We start from the raw sequence: 6,000 nt of genomic DNA, 5'->3' as shown, positions 1-6,000 counted from the left end.
GCCAAGTTACAGGGAACCGGGCAGAGGGCCTTCTCGGTAGTGGCGCCCTCTCTGTGGAACACCCTCCCACCAGATGTCAAAGAGAAAAACAACTACCAGACTTTTAGAAGACATCTGAAGGCAGCCCTGTTTAACGAAGCTTTTAATGTTTAATAGACTATTGTATTTTAATATTCTCTTGAAAGCTGCCCAGAGATGATGATGATGCTGTTGTTGTTGTTGTTGTTGTATTATTATTATCTGCTGCAAACCTTGATTTTCCTAATTGACATTCATAACTCTTCAATGTTGTTACAGAAAAAATAGATAGATGATAGTTTAATTATTATTCATCGGGAGTCTTACCTCATAGAGTTTCAATGTTTATTATTTATGGGATGTGATTAATCACCAAGTACCATTTCTGCTTCCTGTCAAAACCAGAAGGCTGTGTATTGTTAGTAATTGCCTGTAATTCTAAATGAGAATCCAAGTACATGTGCCAAAATTGTCCCTGGAAAAAACTGTTTTCTTCACAAATGTTCAGGAGAACAAAAGCATACATGATAATCCTAGTGGTTTGATATAGTTACTTCAAGACAATGATCAAGAAGGAAACTGTCTCTGCTGATTTAATGGGTGTGTTCTAACATTTTCCTCCCCTCTTTGTAATTTTTGAGAAATTGAAACTAGACCTAAATTACAGTTCTCTTTCAATTTCACCTCGGTGCTCAGCTCTAGCAAACCACTATTCCTCCTATTTTGGAAGTTCAAAGATGAGTATAGATCCTTACACAGCCAAAAAGGCATCATACATACAAGAGGGAGGGGGAGGTATCAGCAGGCTTGGGGGAACCTCAAAGTTTGCAGAAGAACAGGAAAAAAGGGAGAGGACCCAAAGGAGGACAATCTAGTAAGCTTTGCACATGCTTAGAGAGTATGCAATTCTGACTTACTGGGGGTGGGCGGGGGTGGAATGGAGTATTGCGGAGGAAGATAGCGTTGGCTGACCAAAACACTGAACTGCAGCACTCTAGACAGCACTACACATTTTGTTGCAGGTTCCACTTGTTAACAAATAAATGATGGACAAAGAAGATGTTTCCTTGACTCAAAGGTCACAAGATCGTTCAGTTGCTTCCCTCCAACCAAAATAATACTGGACATGCAAAATTCATATATGAACCAAGTTATCTGGTTTACAAACTGCCACTCAAGCCACTTTGGGAACTCTTCTTAGCATAGTCATCTTAGCATTAAGGTGACTGTGCCAGCCTCAAATGGATCAGACTGTACAACTATGGGTTTACAAACATGCCTTGATATAAAGGTAGTATGAATCTTCAAGTATGTTTTGAGCACTGTATGTATCAGTTACCATCATTTTATGTCTTATGGAATTATGGGAAACCTTTGATTCCAGTCAAGAGAAAAGTAATAATTGTTCTTGAATTTGACCCTAATGGAAGAAGTCCCATTGATTTAAATGGACTTTCAGCCTTTAAGCACTCTCTCTGGTTGGAAGTTTCTTTAGGTTTCCATTCTTTTCCACTCATTTTGCCCATCCTGAAGTGATCCCTCTCCCCTGAAGCTTGACAAAGGAGAGGTGAGTAGAGAAGAGAAGAGAAGAAAAGAAAATAAAATAAAATAAAAAAGAGGAGAAGAGAAGAGAAGAGAAGAGTATATATTTCAGATGTCTAGGGACAGAATGTAACTTGCTACTGGTGTTAAGACACTCCTCAGTAAGCATTTCATAATAAAAGTATTTTATTATGGCAGCTCAAATGGAATATCTATGATGTGTTTTAATGACCAGGAAAAATCAGTATTTTAAAACATATTTTTGTTTTTAAGGGTCACTGCTGCCACATGTCCAGACTTTCCATACATGATGGCTTACACTTTAAAAAAAGTTTTTTTTCACTTTAGGGTTCAGAAAATCACCAAAATATTTGGCTATTCTCCATATACAATATTGTTTGCTTCTGTCCCCCTTGTTTGATGTACTCCATCTGACCTTTGAAAATCAAGGGTGACCTTTTCCTCCTCCTTTGCACTGAGTTAAGAGAGCTGTAGTCATTGATAGAACACATGTTTTCTATTTACAACAGCACCTATCTCTGCTATCATTAGCTCAAGAGTGTCTTGGACTATAGGACTAGGAAAGAATGCTACATGACAGCAACTGTCAGAGAGGACTGACAATCCTTAATGAGATGGATTACTCTATAAGGCTGTGGCTAGCAAAATGTAAATTCTTAATGACTTATGCAAGTGGTGTGCATATAGGGAATCTCTGTGCTAATACTACATTAAATGTTTGACAGTCTCACATATTTTAATATAAATGGCATATTTTATTCCTAATTTTCTCCAAATAAATATTTATAGAATGATCATAATGCCTTGATGTTTAAAGCATTAATAACTTGCACTTCAATCCAAATCATAGTTACTCAGAAGTAAGTCCCACTTATGCAATGGGTCTTTTTTTCTAGTAAATGTGTTTAGGATTTCCGCCTTGAGCAACCCAAAATGACAGTATTCAGGTACAAATTGGGCAGCTTTTCTTTTGCATTATCAAGGTTTGCAGTTTGCAGACAGGATTGTTTTTGTGAAATTTACCCATATGCAAGCAGTAGGAGACCAAAAAAAAAAAAAAAGGTACCCAAGCAACCAGCTTCCTGGGTGAGTCTTGCTAGATATTTCAGACAGTCACCCGTGAGTGCTACTCACCCAAAGTTAACCTGGGTTTCTCAGGTGAGTGTGCTTGGAATCATAGAATTGTAGAGTTGGAAGGGGCTCCAAGGATCATCTAGTCTATCTTGGTTAAGATCCTATTGAATGAGAAATGTATCTTTCACAAGCTATACAAAAGTTTATGACTTCAGTAATTAGTGGGTTCCAAAAACAGCACCAACATGATAACATTTTCATACCTCAGGATAATGCCCAAACAGAGATACATACATGGGAATACTGACCTTTACAAGGTGCACTGAAAATTATTGAGATAATTTGTCTGAAACAATTTGAAATGAGTTATATAAATTGTTGTTGCTTTTATACCATTAAGGGACCCCTGACCATTAAGTCCAGTCATAGATGACTCTGGGGTTGTCGTGCTCATCTCGCTTTACTGGCCGAGGGAGCCGGCGTACAGCTTCTGGGTCATGTGGCCAGCATGACTAAGCCGCTTCTGGCGAACCAGAGCAGCACATGGAAACGCCGTTTACCTTCTCGCCGGAGCGGTACCTATTTATGTACTTGCACTTTGACGTGCTTGAGAACTGCTAGGTTGGCAGGAGCTGGGACTGAGCAACAGGAGTTCACCCCGTCGTGGGGATTCAAACCACCACCTTCTGATCGGCAAGCCCTAGGCTCTGTGGTTTAACCCACAGCGCCACCCGCATCCCTTTTATACCATTATAAGCACACAAATATAGATTCCATGGTACTTCTACCTCAGGCATAGGCAAACTCCGGCCCTCCAGATGTTTTGGAACTACAATTCCCATCATCCCTAGCTAACAGGACCAGTGGTCAGGGATGATGGGAATTGTAGTCTCAAAACATCTGGAGGGCCAGAGTTTGCCTATGCCTGTCCTACTTTATTTGCTGCACTAGTATTTTATATGCTGATGGGGCTACCAATTAAAATATTATTGCTACATGCGCACAGAAACTAGTACCAGTTTTTGTTTGAGACAACAGCGCTTCTTAATAGGGTAGCAAATGGAAATGTGCTACATTTGCTAGGCAATATTTGTTGGTACAATCCGGTGTACAAATATGTGAATTACAGCTGACCAATGAGTCTGAAGTGCATAACTCTGTCCTGAGTCTTGGCCATAGATACTATACAGCAAATATATCACATTCCCACTTGATGACCTACTAAGAAGAGCTGTATGTCAGATTACAATTGTTGATGTTTTCTACAGGCATACATTACTACGGCTACTGCTTACATAATCCACTTTTTGTACTGGGCAGAAATCGCATTGTACAGTACTTTACTGAGGATGGTTTGACACTCCTGTATACTTGTATAGCAATGAACAGAGCTACAACAAATTCTAGCTCCAAAGCGGAAAAAGCAGGAAAATCAATGAGGATTATACCCAACAGGAAAAAAGAAACACAATTTAATGGAAGATGGGGATTATATAACCTCAGTAATTACCTTGTCAACCAAAACAGATTGGGTTTTTCCCTACTGAATGATACTTTCCATTGATTATCTCTAATTTAAATGGAATTAGGGTCTTTCAGACAATCAGACTCAGTAGAATTTTGTTCACACCTCAGTGGAAAACAAATCGCCCTAATTAACCAGAGTTCCTTTCTGACTTGAAGTTGTTTTGTCTGTGGTTTTCAGCACACACCAGGATATATAGTGAAAAGATACAAAATCCCAACAGAGCATGTAAATACTTATATATTGTATTATCTATGCACATGAAGTGTATAGCATGCAAAAGTAATACACTTTAGGGCAATTGATTTTCACTATACATTTAAAAAATATCCATGCTTCATAACCTTGATTTTGAAAAATTAATTATGAAAAATTAATATATTCAGTATATTATTCAGCAGAATAATATCAAAGGTATTTGAAGCATGTTGACGCATCCTTCTTAAATTTACATTTATGCATAGAGCTCAAAATAAAAACAGAATATAATACCTTAGCTTTCTCTGGTGAACTGAATGAGGCTTAACAAGGCTTTCAAATTTTAATATTGTATACAATCAAGTACAGGGGAAGATAGGAGACAGAAGTAAGATGCTAATAATTACCATACCTGTCCTAAAGAAGGCAAGCAATCTCCTGAGCTTAACCGTGTCCTGCAGTAGCACAGTTGCAGCTGGGTCTGGGTTTTCTGGAAATGATTCAAAAAGCAGGTGATCGGCCCTTTTTAAATAAACAGAGACAGCTTGCATATTGCCTCTGCTTTCTTGAAGAACATCAAACAGATTCAGTGAGGATAAGATGGATCTCGAGCCAAGTTGAGCTCTCACACTTGATTCCTTAAAACAATTCAGATAAAGTTCCAAAAAACCCCAACATTTCCTTTAATCCGGACTAATTCAAGGAAAATAACAAACACCACTGATATTCAGGGAGATGGGAAGAGGAGGCAAGGAAAGGGGATCTATGAAGGTTGAAGAAGTTTTGCTCCTGCAGGAACCCACAAAGTTGGTGAGCAGCTTCCTGGATGATTCCAAAAAGCTGAATGGTTTGGAGATCTATAAGGTGTCCAGTTACAAGTAAGAAGTTCCTTGTGAGCATAAGTATATGCCCACAAATAGAGAGCTCATTAAGGACAGCACTGGACAGAAATGAAATCCATTGACAGAAGATGCAGGGGAGTGTAAGCAGGTATTGAAATACAGTTTTTCCACTACATGGTGGCATGCATCATGCTCCTGAGCCCATTGGAGCATGATTTCAGGTGACTGGCATGTCCACTGCGGGAAAGGTGGAGATATTTGCTCAGGGAATACAAAAGAGTACATTATCAGTGGAAGGTACTTCCACAGGAAAACCTTCTGAACAAACTAATGGTTATCTAAGGGTGCCCACTTTCATTCGATGTTGTTATATGGCAAAGGTTCTGGGGCCTATGAGACGTGTACTTATATGGTAGTCCATGTGAAGATTTAGTCGCATGCACAACCACTGCAGTGTGACAATAGACAGCTTACACCAACGTCGCTTTTCTGGTGCCTTACAGTGGCCCTGTGCTCATTGCACAGAACACACTTAGAAAAGGCACATGGTTCCAGGGGATCTGCAGCGTTCCACGTGAACTGAGCTCCTTGGTAACAATATCTAATTGGGCAATCGGTTTTAAATAATTCATATTAATAGACTCTTGCATTTTATTCATAAATGTAACATGATGTGTGAAATACTGCTACAATTTTGTCAAGGGAAATACACAATCGAACCTGTTAGAATGTTTACCGCACTCTGCCAGTAAATACAGTTCACTGACTTTTATTTATCTG

Source organism: Podarcis liolepis (assembly GCF_965112155.1).
Source record: "Podarcis liolepis genome assembly, chromosome: 3".
NCBI lineage: Eukaryota > Metazoa > Chordata > Lepidosauria > Squamata > Lacertidae > Podarcis > Podarcis liolepis.
Note: the sequence above shows the minus strand (reverse complement) of the source record.